The sequence below is a fragment of the Rhipicephalus microplus genome, chromosome 3 (genome assembly GCF_043290135.1).
Source record: "Rhipicephalus microplus isolate Deutch F79 chromosome 3, USDA_Rmic, whole genome shotgun sequence".
Lineage (NCBI taxonomy): Eukaryota > Metazoa > Arthropoda > Arachnida > Ixodida > Ixodidae > Rhipicephalus > Rhipicephalus microplus.
The window spans coordinates 186,430,108-186,451,095 of NC_134702.1; the positions used below are offsets into that span (position 1 = coordinate 186,430,108).

Consider the following 20,988-nt stretch of genomic DNA (forward strand, 5'->3'; position numbering starts at 1 on the left):
CTGTACGACGAAAGTAATTGACAAGTGGAAATTTGGAAGCCATGAAAATGTCACGTGGTCATGACATGACCGAAGGGTTTACGTTGAAACTATCTATTTGTCCGAACTTGTGACCGGTGAACAGAAAGTAAGATTACAGCGATACTCATTGGCACTGATATCAGTGAACAGAGCGCCAGCCGTCGTTCAACTGACCAGCGGAGAAGTGCGCTGGCATTTATACATGTGCCATCGGATATTCCAGTGTTATCGCTAGTGCCCACGGAAGTTTTATAAAAAACTGTAATGTCAGCGTTGGACGCGTAACCGCACCAGAAGGTTCCACGAGTATCTCGTTTGCTTTGGGTTATTCGGCGTGGTTTGCGTAAGACAGCAAACGGCCGTAAGGGCAAGACGAGCATGAAATGTAGTCATGGTATACGGGACACAGATGTCATGATTATCAGTTAAAACGTGTGAACTAGGTTTGTCGCCCGTTCACGTCACGTAATACCAAATTTGGTATATGTGAAGCTAGCGAAACGGCCATAAGCGCACCATGAGCGTAGTATGTAACCATGTTTTACATAACACGCATGTCATGATTATCATGTTCGGACGTGTCAACAACCTTCGTCGTACATCCACGTCACGCACTGCCAAATTCGGTATACGTGAATTTAGCAAAATGACCGCGAGCACATAAAGAGCATGGAACGTACTCATGGTATAAGAGACACAGATGTCATGATTATCATGTTTGGACGTGTCATTTATCTTCGTCGTCCGTTCGCCTGCCATAATACCAAATACGGTATATGCGAAGCTAGCGAAATGGCCGTGAGCGCACTATGAGTATGGCATGTAGTCATGTTCTTACAAGACACGCATGTCATGATTATCATCTTAGCACCAGTCGCATACTTTCGTCGTTCTTTCACGTCCCTTCATACCAACTTTGATGGAAGTGAAGCCAGCGAAAGGACCGCGAGCGCAACATGGGCATGGCATGTAGTATGTTGTTGCATGACAAGCATGTCATGATTTCCGCGCGAGGGCCTGCCACCTGTGTTCGCTACGCAGCCATGTCATACCACACCAGTTTTGTGATGTTTAATGTGAACAAATACACCGCAGGAGCAGCAAGACTATAACAAGTAGGTCATCACATTCTTGACAAACATATCAAGATTTTCATTTTATTACTAGTCACTTATGCTCGTGATACAGTCATGTTACGCTATACTAGTTTTGGTTAAGATGCCATCATCCAAACGGCCAGGAGAGCTACAAGTCATAGGCGGCTAGACAGACAGACAGACAGACAGACAGACAGACAGACAGACAGACAGACAGACAGACAGACAGACAGACAGACAGACAGACAGACAGACAGACAGACAGACAGACAGACAGACAGACAGACAGACAGACAGACAGACAGACAGACAGACAGACAGACAGACAGACAGACAGACAGACAGACAGATAGATAGATAGATAGATAGATAGATAGATAGATAGATAGATAGATAGATAGATAGATAGATAGATAGATAGATAGATAGATAGATAGATAGATACGCTCACACTCCCCGAAATTCGCTAAGAAGTGCTTTATATAAGAAATAAATAAACCTTATTTGTGTGTGTGCGCCAATGTTTTGGTGCACCTGCAAAGTACACTCACGACAACGTTTTTGGTATCACCGCATGTTACAGTGCTGATTGTGCGGACGCCGTTACGCTGATCCAGAGGGCAAGTTGATGATCTCACCAGTTCAAATCATTTATTAATAAAACAGGCTGCAGTTCAGGACACAAGCGGATCATCAATAATGTTTTGCAATCCACGGGAAATGATGCACATAGCAAGTCTCACTGCAGTGCTGAAGCTTTCCAGCGTTGAAATGTTATCATCGCTCAATTTGCCTATTTGAGAGTCAAAGGAGACTCGAAGACGCTTCACAGATGCAAAACGCAACGATGGGAACCTGCTTCTTCCGCAAGCGCCAAGGCCGCCGATTATCGTAGAGTCGAGAGAGAGAAGCGTCGCGGAGAGTGAAAGGCATAGCTCCGCTGGATCGCCTTGCCGTTAGCGTTCCCCCTACGGAACTGAAGAAGGTTTCGGCGCGAGTGTGGTTCGGTTTCGTACGAGGTGACGGCGCGCGACTTCAATGTTGTTTAGGAAGGCGACGCATTAGGCCATCTTTGTGACGCTGCGTAGCCGGCGAGCGAGCGCTGAGAGAAGAGGACAAAGCAGGTGACCTTCGCAAACTGTAAGGTTCTAGTTAGTGGTAAACGCCGGCATTGAGTGGCCTCCTTGCGAGAACTGCACGATTGTTATACAGGTGCGCTAAACGGCGCGGCGGCTCTTTCGCTTGGACGTGCATATTTGAGCGTTCATGTAATCGAATTGTGCGACCGTGGCAGCACGACGACACAACGGCTTCTGCACCGTCATTGAGACAGCGGACGTGCGAAAGGTGAGATGTTTCATAATACGAGCCCACTGATTACATGCGGAAGTACTCCTCCGCTTGTACCTTCACAATTCCTTCTTGAGCTTATGAACCGTTTCATTAGAATTTTATAGCTCTGCGCGCATGCCAGATTAATAAAAACGATCGCATAATTGGAAATCGGCTAAACGTAAGAGGCAACAGCATTTCCACAATCCTAGTATCATGTACCCACTCTTCACAGCTAAAAACATAGCATAGTGGAGCAGATGCACAAACAGCAAGCGCCTACAAAAGAACACGAGAAAAGACTCGCATTGCGATTGTGCTGAAACCTGTGCCGTCTCTGCCAGCCTTGCATTGCTCTAGCGTTGGGTCCTTCCTCCTCACAACCTCATAACCTCAATAGGCAACACGTTTCGTGGAGGTGCTGGGTAGAGAATGCGTTGGTCATGTTCTCCGGTCACTCTGACAACATGTGAGAACTGAGCTCCAGGCCGGCTTGGGCGATCTCAGAAACAACGATGCCACTGTTATCATTACCCAAGGCATTGTCTGTGATATACTGCTCCAAACAGTTACAGTATAGGCAGCACCGCATATATCTCCCTTTTTTTCCTCTCAAACTGCTTCTTTTTTCTCTTCTTTAGTGCCTTTCAGCCAATCAGACTGAGCATCCGCTCCCGTCCCTGTCAATCTTTTATCTTTATCCCCCTTCCTGGGCCAATACTGTAAATCGCATGAATGAAAGCGCTACAGTGAAGAGCGTAAATGGCAAGGTAAGATAGGTAGACAGAACACACGCTCTGTGTTTTTGATTTTAGTACCGCAGTCTGTTCTTTTCGTCCGGTCACTAAATCTCAACCGCTTCAAATCGGTATACCACATGCGACCGCATGCCAAGAAACTGATTAGCATGCACGTAATGAACCTGTTTTCGGTGCACAAGCCTTCTGGAACATTGCATGAGTTTGAGAGGGTGATGAAAACCGGACACCGACCACAAAAGTAAATAAAATGAAAGCCGATTCACTGAAGCTCCAGGAACGGCCGACTTGTTGGCGATGAAGACGATGTTGGAAGTGATCCGGCTGTGTTTATCTTATATCCAGCCAGGCGGGTATTCGTTCGGATCTCAATTAGACGATGAAAATGTAACGATACAGATTTGCATTCTGGGAATGCTGTACGGGGATTTTCGAATGTAATGGCTCACAGTTGGGCTTGTTGGTTCGTGATCTTAAGTGTTGAACTACGAAAACATGTCTGGCACTAAATGGAGAGGTGAAGTCGCACCTATTCTTCTCTTTTAGTACCAGTCTCATCTGCGCAAGAAAATACTTAGTTTCAAATGGGAATGTGTAACGTGTTCACCTGGCAATATGCATATATATAGTGGCAAAAACTGCCGCATATTCACTCTGAAACGAAAGAATTTAGACATTGGTTTTAAATATTTCAATTTTTAAGCTTCTTATTTGCAGACGCAGAACATGCACAGTTGTGCATGCACAGAACATGCACAGAATTCGAGGCGCGCGTCTAGTAATTGAGTAACAGTCAAACACTCCAGATAGAAAGAAAAAAAAAATGTCACAGCCTCAATAATATTCGAGGGCCAAGAGGGAGTACATAACTAGGGCCGATATGTTATTTTCATTAGAGAACAAGGTATAGTAGAATAGGCAAGCAAATCGACTCAGATTGACGTGTACTATTTCGCGTCCTTAGTGCACTATCGTTTCACAGCAACAGCTGCAGTCGCATTCGTCAGTTGAATGGATTGTAATGAAAGTGGTCTTTTTAGAAGGATGATTACCATGTTTTGTTGATAAGTTCTGCATATATAAAGGCAACGCAGAATCCATTTGGAAGAGAAATAGTGGTGTAATCGTCGTAATACCATTACTTGCCTAGTACGTAATATAGGATACCTCTTCAGAGCACTTTTTAGATGTTTTGTAACGCACAAATGGCTACAGCTAGGCCACTTTAACGTCGACAGATGTCTCGTTGAGACCATCATCATCATCATCATCATCATCATCATCATCATCATCAGCCTGTCTACGTCCACTGCAGGACAAAGGCCTCTCCCATGTTCCGCCAGTTAACCCGGTCCTGTGCTTGCTGTTGCCAATTTATACCCGCAAACTTCTTAATCTCATCTGCCCACCTAACCTTCTGTCTCCCCCTACCCCGCTTCCCTTTTCTAGGAATCCAGTTGGTGACCCTTAATGACCAGCGGTTATCCTGTCTACGTGCTACATGCCCGGCCCATGTCCATTTCCTCTTCTTTATTGCAGCTATGATATCCTTAACTCCCGTTTGTCCCCTAATCCACACTGCTCTCTTCTTGTCTCTTAAGCTTACACCTACCATTTTTCTTTCCATTGCTCGCTGCGTCGTCCTCAATTTAAGTTGAACCCTCTTTGTGAGTCTCCAGGTTTCTGCTCCGTAGCTAAGTACCGGCAAGATACAGCTGTTATATACCTTCCTCTTGAGGGACAGTGGCAATCTACTTGTCATAATTTGAGAGTGCCTGCCGAATGTGCTCCACCCCATTCTTATTCTTCTAGTTACTTCAATCTCGTGGTTAGGCTCTGCGGTTATTACCTGCCCTAAATAGACATAGTCTTTTACAGCTTCAAGTGCACTATTACCTATCGCAAAGCGCTGCTCCTTTCCGAGGTTGTTGTACATTACTTTCGTTTTCTGCAGATTAATTTTAAGACCCACCTTTCTGCTCTCCTTGTCTAATTCCGTAATCATGAGTTGCGATTCGTCCCCTGAGTTACTCAGCAATGCAATGTCATCGGCGAAGCGCAGGTTACTGAGGTACTCTCCATTAACTCTTATGCCTAACTGTTCCGATTCTAGGCTTCTGAAAACGTCCTGTAAGCACGCAGTGAATAGCATTGGGGAGATTGTGTCCCCCTGCCTTACACCCTTCTTTATTGGTATTCTGTTGCTTTTTTTATGAAGCACTATGGTAGCAGTTGATCCCCTGTAGATTTCTTCCAGAATGTTTATATATATTTCATCTACGCCCTGATTCCGCAGTGTCTGCATGACGGCTGATATTTCTACTGAATCAAACGCCTTCTCGTAATCTATGAAGGCTATGTATAGTGGTGGGTTATACTCTGAGCATTTCTCTATTACCTGATTGATAGTATGAATGTGGTCAATTGTTGAGTAGCCTGTTCTAAATCCTGCTTGTTCCTTTGGTTGATTGAATTCTAATGTTTTCTTTACTCTGCTAGCAATTACCTTTGTAAATAGCTTGTATACTACAGAGAGCAAGCTGATCGGCCTGTAATTCTTCAAGTCCTTGTCATCTCCTTTCTTATGTATTAAGATGTTAGCATGCTTCCAAGACTCTGGTACTTTTCCCGTCAGGAGACACCTCGTAAATAGAGTGGCTAGTTTTTCTAACACAATCTGTCCTCCATCTTTCAGCAGATCTGATGTTACTTGATCCTCACCAGCAGCTTTGCCTCTGTGCATGCTCTCCAAAGCTTTTCTGACTTCTTCTATCATTACCGGTGGGGTGTCGTCTGGGTTACTGCTTGTTCTTAGAGTATTAAGGTCGTGGTTGTCTCGGCTACTGTACAGATCTCTGTAAAACTCCTCCGCTATTTTAACTATCCTATCCATATTGGTAGTTAATTTGCCTTCTTTGTCCCTTAGTGCATACATCCGCCTTTTGCCTATCCCAAGTTTCCTCTTCACTGCTTTGACGCTTCCTCCGTTTTTCAGAGCGTGCTCAATTCTCTCCATGTTATACCTTCTTACATCGCATACTTTACGTCTATTAATCAGCTTCGAAAGCTCTGCCAGTTCAATTTTGCCTGTTGTACTTGACACTTTCATGATTTGACGCTTCTTAATTAGGTTCTTCGTTTCCTGGGAAAGCTTGCCGGTGTCCTGTCTAGCTACCCTGCCTCCAACTTCCACTGCACACTCCGTGATGATACTCGTCAGATTATCATTCATTGTATCTACGCTAAGGTTGGTTTCCTCGCTAAGAGCAGAGTACCTGTTCTGCAGTGACACTCTGAATTCCTGTACTTTCCCTCTCAGTGCTAGCTCATTGATTTGCTTCTTGCGTATCAGTTTCTGTCGTTCCTTCTTCAAGTCTAGGTGGATTCGAGCCCGTACCATTCTATGGTCACTGCATTTTAACTTGCCAACCACTTCCACATCCTGCACGACTCCTGGGTGTGCAGTCATTATAAAGTCTATTTCGTTCATATTTACGCCATTAGGGCTCCTCCATGTCCACTTGCGGTTTTCTCGTTTTCGGTAGAAGGTATTCAAAATACGCAGATTATTGCGTTCTGCTAATTCTACTAGTAGCTCTCCTCTGGCGTTTCTAGTGCCGATGCCATAATCTCCTACTGCCTGGTCTCCAGCCTGCTTCTTCCCTACCTTTGCATTAAAGTCGCCCTTTACTATAGTATACTGCGTTTTCACCTTACTCATTGCCGATTCCACGTCTTCATAGAAGCTTTCAACTGAAGCGTCACCATGGCTGGATGTAGGCGCGTAAGCCTGTACTACCTTCATTTTGTATCTTTTATTCAGTTTAATTACAATGCCTACCACCCTTTCATTAATGCTATAGTAATCCTCTATGTTGCCAGCTATGTTTCTGTGAATTAGGAAGCCTACTCCCAGTTCTCTTCTGTCTGCCAAGCCCCGATAGCAAATGACGTGCCCATTCTGTAGCACAGTATAGGCCTCATCTATCCTCCTAACCTCACTCAGCCCTATTATATCCCATTTAATGCCTTCTAGCTCCTCGAATAATACAGCTAGACTTCCCTCACTAGATAAAGTTCTAACGTTAAACGTTGCTGAGTTCAAGTTCTAATGGTGGCCTGTCCGTATCCAGAGATTCCTAGCACCCTCTGCTGCTTTGCAGATCTGACCGCCGCCGTGGTCAGTTGCTCCGCAGCTGGTGGGGACTGAGGGCCGTGAGTTAATTGACGAATGCCTATGGGAGGGGGTGGCCAGATACTGCACCAGGGTGGCCAATCCTTCTCTGGTGAGACCAAGGCTGTGAAAACAGTCTTCAGCATTGAATGTTGTTAGGAAGTCAGACTCTTATGTGGCTGACTCCGGTTGTTAACTATGACGTGTAACAATGGCTGATGAGGCGATAACTACGCAGTACATGAGTTGACTAAACTTATTTTGCAAGTGTTCACAGTAACTGCATGGGTGTGAGCCTCTTTAAAAGGTGACATACGTGCCACTAAGAAAATACCGTTATCATATGTTTCAGATTTCTTCGGTACTCATGCTCCAAATCATATCGAATACAATTCGAATTGAGATGACATGATGTCCAAACATGATGAAGAGATTTAGCAGCATGGTTGTGACTCAAATGCTTTCTGACAGAAGGTGCTCATGAACAGTCACTAAGACCAAACTTATTTAACTATAAATATGTGGACATTTTATTAATCAACCGTCTGGTATATTGTGATAATTTGATTGTGCTTACTCATACACGTTTCATTTTAAAGAGCTAAAACAAGTACAGTTAAATAGCCCGTGGTGGATTTGTGCGTTTTGAATTGAAAAAGGCAGGTACTGCATTCTTCTAGCCCAAATATTTAACTGCATGGTTGACAAAAGTTAGTTTTACTAAGAGCTGGCAAGTGAATCAAGGGCAACCTAAAACAAATAAAGAATAACACATACTTCCCCAATTACACATTGCGTTAAACTTCGTAGGAATGAAGCTCAAGAAACAGCTTTCATTATCAGAACGTCCGTGCAAGAAACACCAATCCCATATCGAAGACGCTGTCTGTGTACATACGCAATAAATAAATTTCATAGCGCGATACTCATACCAGTGGAATCTCATAGAAAATTCGGTTTGTGATCGGTACATCGTTCGACTTATGTGCGGACATGTACCTGTTTTTCAAACGTGATCCTACAATGTACGAAGTGCGATGACCAACAAGTTGGACTTATGCAATTCATACTGCATCAGTCAGTGAGCTTAGTCGTGAAAGAGCAGCGCTTTTGTTTCAAAATGGACCGAAGTATGCGTATCTACTCCGCCTCAGTTGCCAATTACTGAAAAACGAGCTTCCCGCGTTTGTGCATTCTATGATAGCGTGAACGACATTCCTATGGTATTGGTAGACACGCAATGGAAAGCCGTTTCCCACAGTATTCCAGAGAGTGGTTTTATGCGCTGCGTGCTTGAAAACACCGTTTTGCTCAGAATACTAGCGACTATCGGGAATGGACACTTTGATGCATAATTTTTTTGGATCATTTTATTGGTAAAGTACCTCCGGGACGCAAATTTCTATCAAAGAGAAGATGAGTAGCCTGAGACGTACCTAGGCGTCAAACATATACATAAAATGAAAAAAATCACAGCATATCAACGGAGTGAATGATGATGAGTGGGCGCAGCTCCGGAAGTACACTGGTAAACCGTGAAGCGTACGTAAACCATGCCCAATCGATCGTTATGTAAACCGGTGACAAACACTTCGCGCGTGTTTCATTACTGTTTCGTCGGCTTTCAGCTCAGAATTCTCTTGTCGGTGCTTCCGTGCAGCTTCGGCTTCACGGGCTCTCACCTCCCGATTTTGATGGCGAGCTCGCGTTGCAGCCGCTTTCCAAGCCCACCGCTTTGCCGTCTTCGTCGCTCATACGCGAAGCGCACGAACTGCCAGCGAAAAAGGAAAGCCTAAAGCAGTCTGCTATTACACTAGAGCACGCATCGGAACGAGCGCCGCAGCACCATATAGTGAGCCAGCCGAGTACTAGTGGTGCGAGCGCCACAGTGATATCACCATCGCCAAGGCCATAGTGGCTACTACAACTACTATGACTCCGGACAATGATCTACGCGCCTAAAAAGAGTGCAACGACTGATGATGACGTTCCCGCAAGACATGGAGCTCATTTAAAGTGTGATAGGGCGCCTTTGCTATGCAGGCACCAGATGCTCAGGGGGAACAATTGCCAGATACTTGTGCAGCCTACCGTACATCTCCATTCATCATTGTCACCAACGCCACCAGCACCTGCGCGACGGCTTCAGTTTTTCTGTGGCATCATACACAAGTACTGAATTTGACGCGGCATTTGAACAAGTGGACAACTTCAGCCATTTTCTAAAAACTGCAATGACATAGTTTTTCCAGCCACTGCAAAAACTTAGGCCCATTGATGTTCGGACAAGCCTCCAAATGTGGGTTTAGGTGCTATATATGTTTTTTGCTAACTTTTTACACCGTTGAATGTTGGGAGATCTATTAAGTAAAAGATGTTTTTCTCAACAGCGGTGGTTTTCTGTATGAAGTACAACACCGGGGAAAATGAACAAAGGCGACATTTCAGGTGCGGCGCACCCGTATCGCATGATAAGTGCTCAACGGGAACAGCGTCTGGTAGTTTAATTGCTTTAACCCACCTGTATTTAGGGTCAATTATTGAATATTGCAAAATTATCCGCGTTGCAGCTCATTTGGACTTGCTTGGTGCAACAGCCATGAATGATATACCTAAAGAAATAGTAGTGTTCTAAAACCAACATTCAACCGATAAAATTGGGTCACACATCAGCTATGACAACCGTTACGCCTGCTTATAATAACAAATATCTTTGTTACTTGCTGCATATTTATTCTAAAAGAGGAAAGGCGTGCAAACACGGGCTCAAGAAAGAAGTCCAGACACCGCAAGCGCCTTTTGTGCTGTCCAGACTTCCTTGTAGTGTCCATGTCTGAACTCCATATCTCTTTAGAGTGTTACACCTATTGTATGCACATTGCACACTGCACAGGCAGTGCAGGCTTTCACAGGGCTCAGGGTTCCTCTATTTCTCTTTTACTCCATGTTCCTCTCTCGCCACGTATTGGGTAGCTAACTTCTGCTATTGCCCTCGCCACGCTGTGCAGAGACGATCCCTCTCATAGTCTCTTGTTCGTCTTAACAAAATAATGATGACACCGAGAACTATTCTGCACTGCCATCTTAAAAGGTCATCAAAAGTTCAACAAAAAACAAGGCATTGTTAAAATTCCTGAGGTCAACAGACTTGCACGAGCGGCTCCAGATTCTTACTGATGCTGTATACCACACAAGACTGCCGCTGTGTGTGGTGAGTTTTGGTGCGTGTGTCAGTGCTTACTGTTCCTTTCTCTCTTTCGTTACTCTTCTTTCAATCTTCTCGATTCCTTCCACCTGTGCAGGGGTGCATACCGATTAAGTCAAACTGGATAACATCTCTGCCTTTTCTCTCTTTCGTTTTCATTCCCTTCGTTCATTCTTTCTCTCTTTCTCTACACTTCCGCATGCGTTTTGGAGGTTTGCGACACAACAATCTACAAGACACACACTGTGTCGTGTTCATTAGCTAAGCTTTCTTCTGCACCATACCGAACTGTCTTTTGCGTGAAAGTATACCGTGACGCACTCGGGCGAACATCGCCACCGGCTCAAAGGAGGCAGACATTGGCGTGTTGAAGAAAAGGGTGAGTCCAATCTCGAATATACCTGACGCAAACGCATCAGGGAATAAAAACTATGATGCTGGGCAGCTATTAAACGTTACACACACCTACACTTAAGAAATAGACGCTCTAGCTATATTGCTACGGTACAGCTGAACGAGGTTGAACAGAGGTTTATTGAAAGGGATCAGACGACAAATGCCTAGCGGTACTGCGCGTCATTCATCTCTTCACCCTTCTGTTGTTGTCGCTAACGTCGTTCCACTGTAACAATATGATGAAACTGGAAATCAAGTGGCTTCCACCATGCATACAGCATGGTTCTTTCGAAACGCCGGGTGCACGTATGGCGTCATTTGTAACAGTTCAGATAGTCAAATAGGGATTTCGAGAAACTTACTTGGGGAAGAAACTTTCCCGCGAAATCTCAGCGTGTACGCTGTATCACAAGTAGGCGCTATCAATGCAGTTCAACCTATAAGCACGAATACATCGTACTTATTAGCTCTTTTTGTATCTCTATAAAACATCGTAGGTATTGGCTGTACAGTCGCCCAAATCTTCAACTATCGCGCGCAAGTGCCATTTTTTTTGTCTCTGTATCTTTTCAATATGGATAAATAAACTTCCAAACAAAGATGAGGAAAACTGAATGTCCACAAAGCACATGCCCGCAAAACAATATCCAGCAACTCCGTTCCATGTTATGGCGCTGACAGACAGAAAAATGGCCACTGGGCACCATACTTAGAGAGTTATACGACTCTACATAACTGATGAACTTGCATGTATCAGACTCGCATACTGCAGTGATGACGTCACCTACATTATCATTGCGTCCTAAATAGGACTGAAATTACTATTCTGATCACCGATGCGCACATTTAGTTTGTACTTTTGATGGTACTGCATGTATCATATTCTGTTATTTGTAAGCCACCTCATGCGCATGTAACACACACAGTTTCTTAATATATGGTAAGGTTGAGGAAATATGTTTATTCTTAAATTAAACGAAAGCAAGTAGGCACTAAATACTCTATGCGTGTAACTAATTGTATTCAAAATTACTCCAAGGCTTCGCAGCACAGCGTGCCTCCTTACGTGTTTGCTTTCGTCTATAAAACCATACCGTTAACTTATCATTTAAAGTATGCTTCGAAGAAAGAACACTCAAAACTGAGTTGGCAATAACGCAAACGCACCGCATAGGCCACGCCAGAGGGAAGTAAATTCACTTTTATTTTAAATTGACTTCAGCGTTGGGCATTTAATGCAGGTATCGAAGGTTTGTAGCAAGGGGTTCTTGAAGGAAAGAGCAAAGGAGCTGATTTCTTACTACCTTGTAGGTGACAAGGCCAAGCTCGTCGTAGGGAATGGGGTGAGGGGATAAAGAGAATAGTAGCGAATAGTAGAAGGAAAAAGATGGAGTAGACGGAACACTCACCACACAAGAGCGAAGAAAGAGGGGAGAAGAGATGGGAAAGACGGGGCAAAGCTCGGCGAGAGCTACACGGCGTCAGGAGATCACGGACGGTGGGCCAATTGGAGAGGGCTACGCTGGCGTTGAAGATCGCGGACAAGACAACCGTTCAGCACGGAATTCAACAAGTGAGTCGGGTATGGAAGACAAATGTGGACATGCTATCGGAGGCTCCTCTTCGCGTTCTATGCTGTAGTATTTATAATGCGTCTATTACCGCACATGAAATTGAAAATACCTTTTAATCTTTGATCTACTGGTCTATGTGTTTGCCTCTGCGTTTGTCAGTTTTTTATTTATTTGACCTGAAATTAAGCCCATTCGACAGTGAAACGGAAGCCAGATAGTTACCCACGTGGAAGAAAGCAGCTGGAGATATTTTCAGTAGATTAGGAAAGCCTTATACTGCTCAACAAAATAAAAACTGTCGATTATCCGAAAGATTATAAACAATGTATGCTTTCTTTTTTCAAGGTTCTAAATGGACATACGTAAATTGCGCCAGCGAAAATTTTTACGCGACTCGTTCATGCAGGAAACGAGAGAAGCTCAAGATATCAGTTATGCGTGACAACAGTGAGAAATGTTGTGAGGTTTACCCCTTTATGGCGATGTAATTGAGCTCGTGCTTTCACTGTCGGCTCATTTCTTGCATTTGTGCTCAATAATTGAACAAAATAGTGTAAAATTATAATACTTTTCAGTCTTTTGTCACAATGGTAAAGTACATAGTCATAAAAACAGCCGAAGAAATTACCGTAACAATTCATAACACACTTACTTTGCTTGCAATACTTCTTCTGACGTATGGGTCATAGTTTAAGGATACCTGCGGAAATATCTGTCCTGTTTGTGTGTGGAGTCAGGATCTCCGAGGAAGTGAATTATGTGTTAATGAGTGCTGCACCGCGGTCCTTGCTGAGGTTTAGTGTGGGCTCCAGCCATAGGCGGAATCTCTTTTTTTTGGAGGGGGGGGGGGCAGACTTCATTGACCTGAAGTTGGGGTAGGCAGGCAAATGAGTTCGAGTGTCATTTTCTGCTTTCTACGGAATGGCGAAAAAAATTTCGGAGGTGGGGGTGGACATGGGCCTGGTGCGCCATCTCCTGGCTCTGGTCTGGACGTATAGAGAACTTTTGATCCTGATTCCTATGAAATGCTTTCTTGAAACCCGCGAATAAGTGTATCCACTTACACAACAATACACTGAAGTTCCAGCATAATTGTGGTGTACTTATGGGATTTTTTAAGAGCTACTATTCGCATATTTACCAAAGATCCTTCAATGGAGATGTTTGTATGCCCAAAAGTCACGAGTTAGAGGATGGAATTCGCACTCAGGGAAGCATCCTAAAGTGCAATTGACCTCTTAGACTTGTTAATCGCACTGAATGGTACTGTACTAAAAAAACACTACGCTGATGATTACTCCGTTCTAACGAATATTTGTATTCGCGCGTGAGTGTGCTGATTAAATTTAGGGATGTTCGAGTGGGTCGGCTGTTCACATCTTAGCTTTCCAACTACGAGTACATTGTCTGCAGTTCGCCTGTCAGCTTCCTAACCCAAATTACATTCACTTTTTTAGGCTATGTATATCATTCTAATAGGTGTCATGTCCACTGAGTTTAGGGACCGAAAAGTGTTCATTCTATCTTCTAATTATGATCTGGACATTGAAAAGTTGTAAAACATGCTGTTGTAGCATCTTGTTTGAAGGCTGCGCTAGCAAAGCAATCGTTCTTTCTAGAAGTACTCAAATGCTTTTTTATGCGTCTTGCCACGTTGACATTGGTTATTGTTTATAATCGTGGGGCGTTACTTATACAACATATATACTTACAACCATTTCAGAACCTACAGAACAAGACCATAAAAATATTGATCGAGTAATTGAAACCGCACCAGGCATATATATATGATGGCATTTATCAAACACAACATACCTGCATTGAGACACTGCGTATATTTAGGATATCGATTTCACTTGATACATTACGCGCACTAACATTCTCATTCCTCGCCATGTCCTTTATTTTCAACACGCGGTAATTGGCCTGCTCCAAACGTCTACCTCATATTACGAAAATGTCTCTATGTATTCCGAGAGCTCCTAATGGAATTCAGTGGCACTAAAATACGTAATCTTTTACCTCGTGAGGTTAAAATCTGATGTAGCTTCAAGCAATGTAGCAAATATTTTCGGGGGGTGAGGTACGATCTTTCTGAGTTATTAGCCTTAATTAAAAGGTGTGTGAAGTGGTGTGTGAAGATTAAAAGATGTGCCTGCTTGCTGCAGGCACATCTTCTTGACAGGTGTATTTCTCAATATATTTGTTGACGATATTTTATGTAATGCAAGAGTATAGCTTGCTGCTAAATTAAGCATCCATCATGTATGTTTTCTTTGAATTCTCCCTTTTTACAAAAAACAAACCATTCTTGGCTCTCTGCCTATAAGTATATAGATGATCATAGAAAAAAAGAAGCACTTCAAGAACCACATACAACAAAAAATGTCTCGCCCGCTCAAGGTGGAGGAAAGCCTAGTAAGGCAACAAGACAGGCTGAAGTTTTCCACATTTTCTGAGAACACTTTAACCACCCTTTCGGAAATGGTTCTGTAGGACATGACAGAACACCCGACAGGCTCATGGCTTTGTAGAGACTCGAACGAAGTGCAGGTTACCAGCATTTCGTGCCTGCAGAATGCACATCCCATTGGTCAAAGGGGGGGGGGGCATAATCAACTGAAAATTTGATTTTTATTTTCACAGCACGACATTCTAGCACAACTGAGAAGTGCTTCCACTAAGTGGCACGTTTTTGCGCGCAGTGAAAACCATATAAAAATGGTACCAAACGCACTCGATAACCGCGTGAATTCGAACTTGAAATGGCGTATTCTCCTAGCATTCTTTTCGCAAGAAAAGAAACATGTGCTCTGTAACCACTGCAGCTATATAGTGCAAGCTTTATGACGTGTTGCTGAATAATATTTGCCCTTTCTTTAGCAAGCACAGTACTTTCACCAGAATTGTATTTTCCAGGCAAGTTTTTCCTGAAGAAAAAAGCCTTAAAATTGCAGTCATGAAACATCTAAATTTTTATCTAAGGAATGGTGACGCCTACAATTATCATTTCGTTGCAGAAGGGTATCATGGACACATGTAATAAACAGAAAAAGTTTCACCAGTGTACATGCAAATGCTTTTTAACAAATGTTCTTCCAAATAATAGAAATAGTAAAATGAATTATGTTGAATATTCTTCAAATGGCATGATACTTTCTTCTCTAACTCACAGAACTTCTATATAATCTCCATTCAAGCAACCTGCAAACTTTTGTGGAGTTTGCTTCAAAAATAACAGAGAAATGAGCAGTAGTACTCGCCCCCCTGTATTTGATTTCCAACCCACCATTTTAATTTGGGGAGCATGGTACTGATGAAATCTTTTATTCGCGGCTAGCAACCAATCAGGCAGCATTTTCGACTCATTTGACAAGAAGGTCGAAAGCGAGGAGCAACGAAAGCCTCATTGTGAGTGAAAGCACGGGACCAAGGAGGCTGAGTGGGCTAGTTGTGTGAGGCACAACGTTGTGCTTTCGTGCTGGAAGCGTTATATGGAACAAAGGGGGCAATGATTTTCCATCCTGTTTTTGTGCCACAGGAGAAAGCGGCTGCGCTTGCTCGCTTGCTGACACCAAAAAGCAATCGAATTTTCCAAGATATCGAACTTTTATCATGACATGGTGCGTAAGTAAATGAAAGATAAAAAAAAGAATACGCGAGACATGCGCTTGTCTTTCTTTTCGTTTCGCCCCGTATCTGTTTCGCCAGAGATAAACATCAACCTACCCGACGAACTCACCACCTTGCAAAGATGGCGTGGCGCGTGAAATGAAATAAGCTTATGTCACTGGGCAAAACTTGTGGTTCATGCCATGTAACCCTATAGATTACTCGAGTTACCGCAGAAGTAACCTTCCTGGAAGCGCCTGATTGCTATAGACTTTCTCTTCTCACAATATCTTGGTACATTTTTGCCTAATTTCGCATAAATACGTTGGCTGTTTAAAGAAAATTCAGAGATGATAGTTCGCGCTTAAGCCGTGTTCATTCTTGTTATTACCGTTCTAGTCGTTGCGCAGCACCATTTGAAATGATCTGACAGTGTACTGGTTGCAAACGTAAAATAGTTTCTCAGACTTCATTGTAATCTTGAAATGAAAGATCCACTAAGTTGTGTGGGCATTACGGCATTGCTTTGGAGTTGCGTAACTTACTTCGCTTTCTATTAGCAAGCATGTCTAAGAAATCGTCAAATCTTCATCATTAATTTAGATCTATTCTCTTTAGACCAAGTATTAAGAGTGCTTGAGCCTACTTGTCGTATTGATAGAACTATATATGTAAGCCTCAGTTGTCATTATTTTCGAAGAAATGTTTCTAGTACTCTTGCTATTTTACATATTCGGCCTCTGGACCAGCAACTTTGTTGCAACGCACTATCACGCATTCGATACTCTTGCCTTCGCAATGGTCGTTTCAAAGTGAAAGGTCATTGAAGCTAAAAGAGCTGTAAGGCGGCCCTTAATTTTCATGCAACCCTGCGACCGCAGCGCGTAGTACGATCACTGCCTTCCATCATCCTTGCGAGTTGCCTGTCTCAACAGGCCAGGCGCGTTTCGTTCATTCATTCACAGCTTTTCAGCCCTCCGTATCCCACTTGGCAAGAGTCTTCGTGTTTGTGCTTTCAGCTTTCGGCAACACGCTATTCCGAAGAATCAACGGCGGCGCCCGCTTCCGCCAAACCGGTTAAAGATATCCAGCAAGCGCCCTTGGGGCCCAGCGCCAGACGCACCGTCGAAGGTTCGCCGGGGTGGCGGCAATTCGGATGCGAGAATGAGAAGCCACGCTGTGGTTGCGGAATATTGCGTTATTACTCTTGAAGAGCCAGTGCTTGCGTCTGCGCAGGATCGAGCGAGCTCTATCGATGCACAGGCGACCACGTGAGAACGCCGAGAATAAATTGACACCGCGGAAAGTAGGTGACCGTGATGGCTACGCTTTGCTCAGTCGGCGAGTTCGAGCACGTGTCACCAGATCTTTGGCGATTGCGAGGGCAAAAGAAGCATTAATGCCTGTGAGGATTACAGCGTATTGATTTTACCATCAGCGGCACTGTATTATTGGAGGTTCGGGCTTATATTGCCACCAGATAATGAAGAAACGACGCAAATGCACATATGAAACGTAAGTCTTCAAGGCTATCAGCTTTTTCATAGTCATCAATATAATTGACTCCTAAAACTTTATTTTCGTATTAGATAAGAAACGGGCATATACATGAAAAAAATCTTGAACAGAAAACGCAATCAATCAATATATCGGCAATAAAATTGTCGCAACAAAACAATAACATTCAAACACCTAAGTAATGCAGTTCTAAACAATGCACTCAATATAAAAGAAAAATCAACTGTAAAAGTGGGTTACTATGCGTTAAGCATCGATACTCAGACAGTTTGTCAGCATTCCTAAACCTGATAAGGTTACATTCGATTAAATGGGGTGAGGTAATTTATTTCCTTCGACAATAATTACTGGCAAGACAAAGTTATACCGTGAACACCCATAGCAGTGAATCCATTATAGCAGGGGCATAGGTGGGCACATGTGGCGGGACGGGGCAGGGGACACACCTTTAAGACATTTAGAAGGGTGGGGGTGCAAAGTCTGCCCCATATATTGACACAACTATTAGGAAGGTGGTGCGGTTCAGCGATGGATGGATGGATGGATGTGGCTGTACCCTTCTGATCGGGCGGCGGCTAACGCCACCTAGCCGTACTACTTAGTGAACTAACGATTAGATTAATCTTTTTTTTTCTTTAAACAGTGAGGTTGAGGATTCTTACTTTGCAGTGAAGGGTTTATTTTCACTCGTGCCTTGACTTTAGCCACCAATAAGATGACCTCCATGTAGTTAATTCTACCCGCTTAAAGTCTATTTTGCCCTCCCTGTCCCTAAACCCCCGTGCTTTGAAAAACTCTGCGCCTTCATTCTGAACTATAGGGTGAAGCCCTTTACAGAACATTTTCAAGTGTTCTGTAGTTTCTTCTTCCTCCCCACGTGCACTGCACACTGTGTCTACCCCTTGGTATTTGGCCCGATATGTCTTGGTTCGCAATACTCCTGTTCTGGCCTCAAACAGTAGAGAACTACCCCGAGCATTATCATATATTCTTTCAACGACCCTTCGCTTCCCCTGCCCCCTGTAGGGGAACGTCCTGCACGTGCTTATAGAAGGTGGGTGCTTGAGAGACGACGTGACGTAGAATTTCGTGGCAGAAGTGCGTCGCGTAAGTATTAGAAATTAGAATGAGCTCTCGAAAGATGTATACGAAAGAGAAATTTTGGCATTGTGCTTATTACTGAAATAACAGAGATGATTTCATATTTTTATCTCTTAACCTGTTTGAGCATTTATTTGTAAAGATTAGGTTGTGTGGTTTGGCAGGACTTCACGTAGCTCAAGAACTTATGCTTGATTCAGATTTTCATATTGCCGAGGTGAACTCTAGTTTACTATTGATAAATATCGGACATGCCAATGATGGTACAGACCGTCTTGTAAATCCCGTGATTGCCATATTCAGATTAGTCGCATTAGTCCGATTCCGCACATGTTCGGCTTGTATAAGCTTGCAGTGATTGCACCGTCGAGGTAGTTCTAATGAAGCAGCTGAATAGAAGTGTGCTGAAAAAGAAAACATTCACCCTTCGCCTATAAAAGTGACCACATAAAAAAAAACTGTCCATGTCTGTAATCAGCGCTCTGCTCCACTACGTTAAATGCAAAGGAATGCTTCCCCAAATAAGTCCACGACTGAAACACAGGCGCGATACGGGCGTGTCCCAGTTGGCGAGAACTCAATGGTGCTGTTGATATCAGGCGCTTTCTTGGTATTGGTGTGCGGAGAGAAAAAAAAAATTGTGAGTCTTGCTGCTTAGTTTGAATGTTTATTTGCAGTTATATCTCCTGATGATGGTTTCCTTCCTTGGACATCAATCTCAGCGACCGCTACTTTCAATGTTACTGTATCCCACAACCATGCTCACGTGAGATAACACTCTCAATGTGGAGCACGACCGGTTTTCGGCATACCCGCTTACGCCGTTCAAATCCGTCACTTCAGCTCCGAATTTTAACCGAACTATCTCGATCCGAAACAACCGTCTTCTGCCGCTTGCGGCTTGCAGAGTCATTTATGAACAAGTTTGCTTAACGGATCGGGATGACTGACAGAGCTACGTGCGATCACTGTGGCAGTGATGAATTCATTGCCTACGTCCTTTGTGACTGTCCTTAATATAGCGGCCAAAGGCATCAGCTTTCGGCAACGTTAGCGTGTTTCGACGACCGTGCGCTTTCGGAACAGTCAATTTTGAAGTGGTGGAACGTTCGACCTTCAAGCCAGAAATCGACGAAAGCGCTGCTGAAGTTTCTGCGGTTAACCAGACTCGCTAAACGACTGTGACATTTCCGTGTTTGAGGTGCATGCGCTTTCCATTTTCTTTCCTTGAACTACCTTTTCCCTCCTTTTTCCCACGTTCCCTTTTCGTGCCACTTTCTCTTTCTACAGTGCAGGATAGCAAACCAATAAATTCGTTCCGGTAAAACTTCCTGCCTGTCATTCAGCCTGATTATCTCTCTCTTTATCCCCCTTTCTCTCTGATTATTGTTTTATTGCAATACTTTACACTTGGACACTCCGTCAGTGTAGCCGTTTTGTTCAGTATAAAGTCAAAATTGATACCTTCGCCCCGCTTATCGTAACTTTCACACGGGAGTGTTGCCAGCTCCTGAGCACTTGAGACGCACAGAGGGGAAGCAGGGATAAACTAGCCGACAAACTTTGTCGCACAGACGGCGCATGTGATAGCACCACCCGCGAGTGAGGTCCACCGTTGAATGTACCTTAAATAAAGGCGAATCGCCCCTCCACCCCTTTTCTTCATCAGGTGAAGGAGTATGGAGTGACGCTGGGTTAGGGAGGGGCGGCGTAACTCCAGCAGCAACAGCAAATTTGGCTCTAACAGCGCAGCCGCGAGCGCTGGCGATACCTCAGCAGGCATCAGCAAACGGCTTGTATACCCTTCTACGCCCCATGCTCTCGAAGATTCATGTTGAGACGACAGACTGCACGAAAAAGGTTTCTCTCGCTAGAGTGGTCAGATGCCATTACACCAGCGTTTCATTAGGCTGACGCGAGATCAGATCCAGAAGAGTTATCATGCTAGCATTACGACGCGTTGCACTTCATGTACTTCTTATCGAAATAATTACTTCGCCCACGAGGTGAAGCTGCGATTTTCATTATTTACAAAGAGGCAAAAATGTGGCTCCTTTGAAAGTGCCAGGAAATCGACATTTATTGTGTGCATGCACACTAAGCAGCGAAAACTACATATGTGAACCACAGGAAGGTGGGCGAGTTGGTTCGGAATCATGTCACGTGAACATATGTGAATGTAGTTTCGTAAAAGAAAATA

At 43.8% G+C, this 20,988-nt stretch overlaps 1 protein-coding gene across 2 annotated transcripts in view; it reads left to right on the forward strand.

Annotated features, from left to right (window-relative positions):
- Positions 1 to 2,088: 2,088 nt before the first annotated feature.
- Positions 2,089 to 20,988, forward strand: part of LOC142761603 (monocarboxylate transporter 12-like) — a 55,997-nt gene continuing 37,097 nt past the window's right edge. Inside the window, exons 1-2 of one of the 2 annotated variants that reach the window (XM_075890626.1) lie at positions 2,089 to 2,258; positions 2,331 to 2,465. The gene's annotated coding sequence lies outside the window, so the exon portion shown is untranslated. Of the gene's footprint in view, positions 2,466 to 20,988 lie in introns of both variants that reach the window. The other variant, XM_075890627.1, reaches the window with a different exon arrangement.